At 38.4% G+C, this 11746-nt stretch overlaps 1 long non-coding RNA gene across 1 annotated transcript; it reads left to right on the forward strand.

The window, feature by feature from the left end:
- The first annotated feature begins 490 nt into the window (after nucleotides 1-490).
- On the forward strand, nucleotides 491-7370 carry LOC113604570 (uncharacterized). The gene is made up of 2 exons (XR_003426549.2): nucleotides 491-3174; nucleotides 3838-7370. It is a non-coding gene; the product is annotated as an uncharacterized LOC113604570 (long non-coding RNA).
- Nucleotides 7371-11746: the final 4376 nt, after the last annotated feature.

Here is an 11746-nt window from a genome sequence, read left to right on the forward strand (position 1 = left end):
TGTAGTCTGTAGTCTGTAGCCTTGACAGTTGTTCAAGAGTTTTCCATTTTTTTAAAGGATTTTTTTTTTAATAGTGACCACGTGTGCCAGCGGAGTGGGGGGAGGGGTAGAAAGAGAATCTTAAGCAGGCTCCATGCCCAGTAGAGGAACCAGACATAGGGCTTGATCTCATGACCCTGAGATCATGACCTGAGCTGAAATCAAGAGTATGACCCTTAACCGACTAAGCTTCCCAGGTGCCCCTGAAGAAAGTATGGAAATAAGCATGAGGTATAATTATGGAAATAAACATGAGCGTTTAGAAGTTTAACTTGAGTTGACAAGTTAACCTCATATCTATTTATAGCGAAGGTAAAAGTGACAGAAGAATGAGGAACCTGGGTGTGTTTGTGTGACCAGGATCTCAAGAATAATGTCATTTTGTCCATTTTGTCATTGTGACATGGTCTGTTTGTTTTTTTGTTTTTTTTTTTTTAATATTCTGAGAGAGAGCGCACACAGGGGAGGGGGCAAAGAGACAGGGAGACACAGAATCTGAAGCAGGCACCAGGCTTGAAACCACGAACCATAAGATCATGACCCAAGCTGAAGTTGGACCCTTAAATGACTGAGCCACCCAGGAGCCTCTTGATGTGTTCTGTTAGACATCAGTATCTTCTACTTGCCTGCTGACCCATTCAACTGCTTTACGGTGCTGTTTCATTATTATTATTAACAGGTGTATAAGAAGGCAAAATTAAAACCAAATAAGTGTAAAGACCTCAAGGCGGGTGGAGTATAGTGGGGGTACAGCTAAGTGGGAGGAGGCCACATTTTCAGATTTTCAGCTGCTTATTTGTGGACATGTAGGGCTTCTAGTTTTGTTGTGTTCAATGTGCCCTATTTAATATAATCGGGGTACGTTTGGTTCTCTCAAAGGTTTCTTTCCATTATTAAATTTCAAAAGCTTTTAATAATTTTATAAAGCTTATAAAGACTAGTTCTTTTATGTTTTGGTAAAACCATTTTTAAAAAAAATTTAATGACTGATGCTACCTTGAAGCCATCTGAGGGTTCTGGGCTGTGGAGAGCAGAAATTAATGATGCCTGACTTGTCTAACTTCTGCAGGTGGAGGAGTGCCTTTGGATCAGGCGCCCTCTGGGTTGAAGTTTATTAGAGTATGAACATTCTACTGAGCTATCACTGTGGTACCTAAAACAGCTTCTTTTCAGAAGGATTGGGCCTCTTCTTTGGTAGCTGACTCAACAGGCAAATGACTACTCCCAGGGCACATTAATAAACACCCATGTTCTTGGCTGTTGTGGATCTGTGAACCAATAGTACCCTTGAAGCAGGGATATTATTAAGCTGAGCAGCTTCGAAGTCTACTCGGGTTTGCAATTAAGCAGTACTAAAAATTAATAAAAATTATAGGTATTAAAAATGAAGGTAGTAAACTATAGCTATTGACCATTTTGTAAATTTCAGCATTAAATAATGTTTATACACATACATATATATATATGACTATAAATAATATTACAAACTATCCTCTGGTACAAGGTAATCGTTTACTTTTAACCTTTAACTGGCTAATATCTAAGGATTTTTTGGTTTTCTGCATAGTGCAATAGATGGTGATACAATTCTAGCTTTACCTGAAAATTCTGTTTTACCCGAAAAAAGGTTCCCAGAAAAGTTAGATATTTCTTAAATTTTAATAGAATGGCTCTTAAAATTATTTCACATGATATATAAGGCATGGAGCAGTGAACATTGTTTAGCTGAAATTCCAAAAGAGATGGCAATTTAAAGGAATGTTTGTTCTGTAATAAACCTTGGGTCAGAGGTAGCCTCTGGATATTGCATTCTTAAGATAGGATCTAAGGATTTGCCCTATATTTGCACTATAAAATGTTTTATTAAAGTACTGGTATGTTGGAAAAAATACCTACAGTGGATTTGCTAAGATGATTTTACACGTAAACAACCCTGGCACTCTTGATCTTTCGTACTCTGGTTTACTTTTTCTTTATACTTTTTCTCAAATCACTTATTAACTACTAGACTGTTACTTTACTAATCTATCATGTGTACAAATCACTTCTTTCTCTCCATGGTAGAATATAAGGTATGTGCCGGAAGAGATCTTTCTCTAGTATGTTCATCTACAAGCATCTCCAACAATGCCAAGAGCATTGTAGTTATTCAACAATAGATATTGTTGAATGAATGAATTAATAAGAACAATGGGTTTTTTTTTCTCAAAAAGCATCATCCTTACATGTGCTATAATTTTTATTTAAAATTTGCTTAAGATTAGATATTTAAAATACACTATGGGAACTTAAGTTATTAAAATACTTATTTCAAATACTTATTCCAAATTCTGTTCTAATATCGTTTAAATATTCTGTACTTTTTTATGAAATAATCTTGGTTCCTTTATATTTCATGCTAACATTTTAAGAAAAATGGATTTAAGACCTAGAATTGACAAATTAGAAATTTCACTTTTAAATCAACAATTGCTATTTTTACTGATCGCAGCCAATTTCTTTGTTTCCTACTTTAAGGCCCCAGAGTATTTGTCTTAAAGACACACTTAAATTCCTCTGGAAGTAAAAGGTTATACTTGACAGGAGAAAGAGAAATTATATTACCTATAAGGTATACTGCTCTAGAAAAAATGAGAAATTTTTTATTACTTATATAAAAATACAATTGGAACTTTCTAGTCAATATTTATATTTTATATCTAAAAGTCTTAACACAGTCTGCTTTAATAAGGGCTGCCTGAAATGGTGCTTTTAAAAATGCAATGAAGGTGGGCACCTGGGTGGCTCAGTCTGTTAAATGTCTGACTTCGGCTCAGGTCATGGTCTCAAGGTTCATGGGTTTGAGCCCCACATCAGGCTCTGTGCTGACAGCTTAGAGCCTGGAGCCTGTCTTCAGATTCTGTGTCTCCCTGTCCCTCTCCTGCTTGCTCTGTCTCTCTCTTTCAAAAGTAAATAAAAACTAACATTTCAAAAAAAATTAAAAAGGCAATGAAGGTAAACAATGTAATGTTGAAGTAACAAATGTATAATGTATACATATCACTTGTTTTATGTATTTTGTTAGGTTTTCTACTTACAGAGAAAGTGAAATCCTCTCAAAATTAACCACTGATGGACAGAAGTAGAGTTTTCTTGGTTAGTTTTGATAATTTTTGTATTTCAGCTTCTATTTCCTGTTTATTTATGAAGACTGTATTTTCCTCTACTTATGAGAACATCCTTTCCTCTAGTTCTTTGAGCGTATTTATACTTCCTGTGTTAAATATTGTCTAATAAATTTACCATCTTAGCCAATTTAGGTTAGGTATCTACTGACTGTGGGTTTTTTTTGTTTGTTTGTTTTAGCTATGTTTAACAATACTTATTGTAATTCTTGCATTTTTTTTTTTCATGTGGAAAGCACATTACTGAGAAAACATTTTGTACAAACGCTAAGGTTTTTTTCTTTTGAGCATGCAGTTAAATTATTAATTGAACATTTAGGACTTGTGTAGTCTTGATTTAATGCTTTCTTAGAATCTTTGGAAAGCTTAGGGAAGTTTCTCAAGCCCCTGTTACTTGGGATGTCAATTTTCAAAATGTGCTTTGCTAATCTTTAAGGACTTGGTTTCAATTTGTTTCAGGTTACTTTTAAAGTAGGCCTTACCTTCGACCTTGGGCCTTACTTCCAGAGTTGGCGTTTGGTCTTTGCTGAGTGCACATGATATTAATGCAGTAATAAGGAGGTGTTAATAAGATGTTTCTTATAAATGTTTCTGGGTTTTGTGTGAATGATATTTTGTCATCTTTTTTTTACAGCTGAAACTCTGGGGATTTAAAATGAGCATCTTTTGCACGACCTTCTTACACGAAAAACAGTTGAAACTTAATGTTCCACATCATTCTGCCATGCATTATCTAAATAAACCTTTGTGAGCTGCATGGCATCCATTTTCAATTTTCTTGCCCAGCGTAACTTGGGAGGCTACATCCTCTAGGACCACATGTACACAGCTGTCAGAGTGTGGTTTCTTGAATGCATTTATTTTTTTTTTATGTAGCTTTTTCAAGTAGGCTTAGTAAATATTCTCCTGAGCATTGAAGACAATGTGCTTCCCACTCAACTTTTTCTCCAACTCATGGACTTAACAGACTTTTTTTCTAGAAAGATTTCAGTTGAGGAATAGAAAGAACAGAAGATTGTAATAGCTTTCTGATGACCGTCAACTTCAGTTTCCTTGGCTGCTATTATATTCAGCTCCCATAGCTGGTCCTTCACATATGAATTAACCTCCAGCCTAAGGAGAGTCTGAGAGACATAGAAAAGAAGTGGCGTGGCTTTTCACCTTTAGGCTTCACCATCTTTAGGGCCCTGCCTGAATTACGTCCTGCTGGTTGAGCGCTGGCCCAGGAAGAGAATACTTTATTTTTAAAGTTTCCTCAGCCATGTATTAGAAACATCAGATACTGTGGTATTAAACAAGATGACCAATGAGGCTGTATTCCAGTTCATAGTCTACTTTGACAACCCTACCTTGTAATGTCAGTCAAATGTGTCCCATCTTTTCCACCTTGACTGCCACAATTTCTGTCTAGATACTGATAATTACTAGCTTGGCTTATTGACACTGATTTTCCTAGCATCCACTCTGGAAGTCCAGTAATTCCTTATCCACAGAGCTATATAGAGGATACAGCATTTTAAAAAGGCAAATTACTTGGAATGTGAAATTTTCCTCTGCATTAAGTGGAAACTATACATGAAAGGAATGAAATGAGGAGGAAGAGAAAATAGCCTTGAAAGAGAACAGAAAAGCATAACGTTTTGAACAGTTGGGTTCTTCGCTCCTTGAACCATACCTTTTTTTTTTTTTTAATTTTTATTTATTTTGGGCAGAGTACAAGTGGGGAGGGGCAGAGAGAAGGGAACAGAGGATCTGCTTCAGATCCTGAAGCAGGCTGTGACAGCAGCAAGCCCAATGTGGGGCTCAAACTCATGAACTGTGAGATCATGACCTGAGCCGAAGTCCAACGCTCAACCAACTGAGCCACCCAGGTGCCCCAAACCATACCTTCTGCAGGTATGGCTGCAGACTTCTCTTTATAAGCTATATACTATATTCAGTGCAATTTTGCCTGTTGTCTGTCCCACTAACCAGCTTGCTCCCATACGATTGACTCCCTGTCTGTCCCACTAATATGAATGTCAGTGCCCATGTTGACTGCCACTTTAAGATTAACAGCTTCTGGGATGCCTGGGTGCCTCAATCCGGTAAACATCTGACGTCGGCTCAGGTCACAATCTCGCAATTTGTGGGTTCAAGCCCCGTGTAGGCTCTGTGCCGACAGCTCAGAACCTGGAGCCTGCTTCAGATTCTGTGACTCCTCTCCCTGCCCACCCCACCCCCCGCTCAGGCTATGTCTCTTTATCTCTCAAAAATAAACATTAAGTATATTTTAAAAAAAAAGATTAACAACTTCATAGACCGTCCACCTGGCTTTGAATTTATTTTCAGAGATACTACTTTTTGGATTGTCTCCTCTTCCCTAATTGCCAATCCCAGCTTTATTGTGAAGGCGGTAGTGGTTAAGATTGATGGACCCAAGTTTCTGAGTACATTATTCTACAATATTCCGCCTAGGTTTCCAGATTCAGGTTTCCTTTAAGTTAAAAACAAAAACAAAAAAACCCAAACCAAAACAAACAAAAAACACACAAAATTATGCTTCTGCATAGTTGGGCAGGGTAAAAAAATACCCAACTGGGCTATGAGATAGACTTTTTTTTTTTTTTTTGCTTTCAACTTTTGAATACGTATGTATTGTACATGAATGCATGTTATTTTTTGGTGTGCTGTACACAACAGTAAGTGATTTAAACTGTGTTTCTATTTTTGGAGTGCTTTCGGTATTCCAGAGGACACAGACTATCACGATATTGAGAGTTGTTCTACAATAAAGAAGTAGAGGGGTCATTCAAGTACCTCATTGAAACCTCTCAGTCCACCAAGTCAGGTCTTTTTGTTTTGTTTTGACAATAATTTTTAAAAGATTTGGGTCACCAAGGAAGGAGTTAGGGTTATGTGGAAAAGATGGCAGGGACCTCAGCGTCTTCATTGGGTGGATGGGGGTTATTGAGAGAAACAGCAGGAAAGGTAAATGGGAGCTTCTTCATGAAGACCCTTGTGAGCCTTGTAGAAAAATTTGGATTGTATCCTGATGCAGGACATGTGTATTCAAAACATCTAGTAATCTTACTCCAGCCTGGAGTCTTAATCCATAGGTCTGAAGTGAAAGTTGCTTTCCTGCATTTGTAATATGCTCTATGTGTTGCTGATGCTGCAGGTTTGTGGCCCACACTTGAGATAGCCTTCTCCTAAGGGACATAGTAAGAATTTGAAGTAGATCATGAAATCCAATCATGACTTGTTTGTGTTCTGAAAAGATAGCTGTGATTTCAGAATAGAGAATTACCTGAATGGGGCAAGATTGCACCCAGCAAGTTTTTTTAGTAGGGTGTGTTAGTAATCCTGGTTAGATGTAACAGGGACTTAGCCTGCTAGATGGCCCCAGGGATAGAGAGAACTAAGCACATTCAGAGATGCTTAGGAGGCAAAGATGAGGATCTTGAAAATAGGTTGGATTTTGGAAGTGAAACAGAAAATAGACAATAAGGATTATTAGATTCCTGGTTTGGTCAAATTTATAGCTGCTCAATGTGACAAAGTATCTGTGGAAAGACTGTAAAACATGCAAACAATATGAAAAGGTGCTATTTTTTTTTATTATAAATTAGAAATACCTGCTTATTATCTGTAAATTTAGAGATGTAATATGTTTGGCATGAATACAGAATCAAAAATAAAGAGTTTTTTTCTTTGTTCTATGGCTCAAATAGAGACTTCTCTTTTCTTAAATTATTATATGTTGACGGGCTCCGTGCTGACAGCTCAGAGCCTGGAGCCTGCTTCAGATTCTGTGTCTCCCTCTCTCTGCCCCTTCCCTGTTCATGCTCTGTCTTTCTCTGTCTCTCAGAAATGAATAAATGTTAAAAAAATTTTTTTAATTGTTAAACGTTGAGATGAGTCAATAAAATGAACTCCCTTGAGTTTGGCATGATGGACCCAAGGAACTGTTAGTAATGCAGTTACCACAGGGAATGTCTTCAATTTCTCCTGGCTGTTACCTTTCAGCTCTGACTTTGTTCAGTTAGACTCTTGTGAGTGGGTAAAGGATTATGATGAAACATCTATTTCAAGATACTTTAAATCTTACTTTGCTAAATCCATTGATGTTGAAGTTTTTTTTTTTTATTTAGTAAGATTAACTTTTTTTTTTTTTTTTTTTTTTTTTTTTTACCAATCCTCTCTGGTACAGTGGGATAGCTAATTGGGAGTAGCAACATTGCTGACTAAATAAGCTTGTCCCATTATTGTTATTTGTGCAAATTCAGTTGGTACCTGGGCTTGTCTTGCACAGATAAATGTTAGGGCTCCAAAAAATGTTTATACTGGGAAGAGTATGTCCGTATGTCCATGATGGAAGGTTCTTGGAAAAATTTAGTCCTTGGATTCTGCTATACCCCCCATATTTCTCTTCAGAAGAACTACATTTTGAGAGGAATCTTGTACTTGATCAGACTGTGGTTTAGAGCCATGATGACTTCTTTGCTCAAGTCTGAGCTTTGTAACCTTTGTCATCTTGAGAGTCGTTTGGGGTGCTCGCCTCAAAGAACACTTTTTTTTTTTCTGATTCTTTGTAAGCAATGACAAAATTAGAATGTTCAAGAGAGAAACCTAGTTTATTCTGGGTTCTAGCAAGAAGCAGAAACGGGATATGTACATATATGTGTACATATGCTTTGGGGTGTCTCTATGTGGAAGTTCATTAACAAATTATTTCACGTGGTTATGTGGGCTTAGAAGTCTCCCATTCTGCCACCTGCAAGCTAGAGAACCAGAAAGGCTGGCAGGTGTCCATCAGTCCAAGTCTGAAGGCCTGAGAAGCAGAGATGCTAATGATATGAGTCTGGTCTGAGGCCAAAAGAGATGAAATGGGATGGCCCTGCTCAACTAATGAGGCAGGAAAAAAGAGACCTATCCCTCCTTCCTCTGCCTTTTTTGTGTTCAGACCCTCCTCAGATTGCTTGATGCCCACCACAGTGGGGAGGGCAGTCTACTTTATTGGGTCCACTGATTCAAATGTTAATCTCATCTGGACACATCTGCCCCAAAAGTCATCACAATAATTTAATCTACCCACCCCATGGCTCACTCAAATTGACACATAAAATGAACCACCAGTCCACATCTTATCTACTTGGCCCCCCACAACATCTCCTTAAACCATATCTAATTTCTAAATAATAATAACAAGATCTTAATTCTGCCTATTAGGCAACAACTGCCCTGTGTACAATTGAAAATGGAGTAGCTGCTTCCCAGTAAAGAAGGTAAAATCCTTGAATAATGCTTTATCTTTTCCTTGATATCCTATAACTTACCCTAAGATGTTGAATTAATAATACTTGACTACTAAGGTACAAAATCAATACATGTTATGTTACACGGTAAGGGAATAAGAGGAAAGAAAAGGTGTGTGTGTGTATTGTACAGAAATAGTCCTAATTTGTGTGATGGTCCCATGGTTGTAACTGGTATTTATAATTACTTTCTTCGCCTTCTCATTCTGTATTCCCTTTGTATTGAGGAAGCACATCAGTTGGTCTTGATTCTGAGCAGTTAGAAGTTTTCCTTGGATTGGGTTAGTGTAGTTTTCTATTGACCTTAAGTATAGGACATGATGCTACTAAGTGATGCCCTTAAGGAATTGCCTCTGTTCCAGACAAACTCTTCCTTGCTTCCGTTATAGAGTAGGAGTCCAGTTTTATCTTGGTATTAGATCAATATACCCCAGTTAACAGTAAAACTCCCTTTGTGGCCAGGTCATTCAGAAACATTAGGAGCCCAAGGTGGCCAGCCAGTGGCAATCTTCCCTTCCAGATAAATGGACTCATTTTATGTCTGTTGATAGATTTCCTACCTGTGGAAATAAAACTGCTTGGCCAGCAGAGCCTATTATGTCAAGAACAAAGAGCAAAAATTTTACTAGTAGATATCAAGGGTAGTACTGAGTGGTTCCACTGCCATTTCTCCTCCTTGATACTTGGAGCTATTTATTCTGGCTATTGGAAGAATAGCATCATATATTGGATACTGATTGAGAGTGTATGTAGCATTCTAGGGTATCTTGTTGAGGACCTGCAAAGAATTGCTACTTAAATGGCACTGTAACTGAGTCATCAAAAGGCCATTACTCTGTTTTATCTAGCTAGTTGCCTTGGGGTGGTGAGGAACATAGTAAGACCAGTGAATTCTATGAGCCTGGGTCCATCACTGTCCTTCTTTTGCTATAAAAAACTTTCCTTGATCTAAAGCATTGCTTTGTGGAATACTATGCTGATTGATAAGGCATTCTATGCTGATTGATAAGCCCCAGACTTCATCATAAAATTTTTTTATCTTGAGTTTTCTAATTATAATCCTTCGATATCCCTGGACATTCAGCCAAACTATTAGCTACAGTCCATGAATTGGTATATAATTGCACATCTGCCCATTTCTCCTTCCAAGCAAAGTGAAAAACCACACGCACTGCCCATGGAGAAGATCCCCTTCCCCGTTTTCCTTCAGAGATTTCCCACAGAGGGTTATAGTGCTACAGCTGTCAACTTTAAGGTGAGACCTGCATATCCTGCAGAATCATTTTTAAACTAGACTGTCATCTTCTATCAGTGATTGTAAGAAAATATGTATAAGGCCCTAGATGGGGGCTGGGAAAGAGAAGGCACTTTAACAGGAACAGTGATCCGGGGTTTTTGAGCCACTTATTGGAACTTATTTGTGCCTTAAGAAGCTGCTCAGGGCTGGTCATGTGTACTTGTTCCATTTGATGATGGAGTATTGCTGTGCACACCCAACTTAATGGCTTGGTGATCAGGTATCACCATTCTAAATTAGTTGCTATTTTTTGCTCACTAGCTGTAAGCAGCTTATTGCCCTCAATATACTAGACCATTGTATATGTACTTACAGAAGGTAAAGGTGGTCAGTATCTCTCAATTAAATTATGACATATGACTGGAGAGTTGGGATAAACACTTGAGGTAGGACCAAGATTAATCAGCTAACATCATGGCATTACATAAGTGAAGGTGTATTACTGGCCTTGCCAGTTGAAAAAAATACATTTCTGGTGTCCATTATGGACAGAGATGGAGAAAAAGCTGTTTTCCAGATGAATGGCTGAATACTTGGTACCAGGGGATGTGTTAATTTGCTCAAGTAATGAAATGACATCTGGTACAGCAGCTGCAGTTGTAGTCAGTACCTAGTTAATCTTAGAGTAACCTACTGTCATTCTCCAAGGCCCATCTGTCTTTGGCTCTGGGAAAATAGGAGAGTTGAATAAGCATGTGGTGTGTAAATCTGTCTTTCAAGTCCCTGATGAGGACACCAGTCTCTGCAGTCCTTCCAGGAATGTGGTATTACTTTTGCATTATTTTCCTATGCAGAAGCAGTTGTGATGGCTTTCACTTGGACTCACTTACCAGAATAGCCACTCTGTAGGTCAGACGTTTCTAGGGTTTGGGATTTCTACCAGTTCCTGAGTACGTCTGTTGTATTTGTACACTCTAAAACTGTGGGGAAATACTCATAGGATTGGTTCAGGACCACTGTGTCACCTGAGAGATGGACCAGAGGAAAAACTCCATTGATCTCCTGACCTCCCTAAGTCCTTACTTTCGTGGGCCATGATCATGTTTCATGTCTCCTGGAGTTAGTGCCAATTCAGAGCCAGTGTCTAGTAGTTCCTGAAAGTTGTGGTTATTTCCTTGTATTGTTACCTGTGAAAAGGCCAGAGGTGCCTTTTATGAAGGCTGGGTGAAATAGGAACCGTGTAAATTTTTGGTGGTATAATGAGGTCCTTGCTGGAATGAGGTCCTGGCCTCCCCTCTTGAGTGGGTTTTAGGTCTAGAAACCTCTGAGAATGAGGAGCTATGATTCTCTGTGATTGGGTTTACACTTTGGTTCATTTAATGTAGACTTTTTTGGTTACACAGATTCAATAAGAATTTAATAAGCTTCGCGTCTATTTTACTTGTAAGAACACTAAAAGTAGCTAGTCAATGTAATAGGTTTTACATGAGTCAGATTGTTGTGATTGCTTCTGGACTCAGTATCCATTTACGCACATTCCTCAGATTTCTGTCTGTAAAAGTTACAAAGGTCTGAAAGTTCTTTTGGAGTATAACACATGTCCTCCAAGATCACACCTTTTACTTCACTGGTAGGGAGCTGCTGGGGCTTGTGTCTAGTTCCAGATCCAAAAGCTGAGGAGGGCGATGGAGTGGGTCCTGAGGAGAATCACAGGAGGCCATTAGAGTTACATCAGACAATACAGTTTTCCTCACCAGAAGTGGAGGGAAGGCAGACCACTAATGGGGGTGAGGAGAGGCCACTTCTACTGACCATAAAGTCTCATCAGAATTACCGGTCCGGTATTTCCAGCTGCACTTTCATTGTAATTCAACTGATGATACGATAAGATGTTGCCCTGGATTTTCAGGAATTTCAACCCTGAGGGGATAGGAGATCAGGGTCTCTTTAGGACACACATGGTGCTCTTAGGTTATTTATGCTGTGTTCAAGCTGGGAATTCAAATCCC

This window comes from Acinonyx jubatus, chromosome A1 (genome assembly GCF_027475565.1).
Source record: "Acinonyx jubatus isolate Ajub_Pintada_27869175 chromosome A1, VMU_Ajub_asm_v1.0, whole genome shotgun sequence".
NCBI classification, from domain to species: domain Eukaryota; kingdom Metazoa; phylum Chordata; class Mammalia; order Carnivora; family Felidae; genus Acinonyx; species Acinonyx jubatus.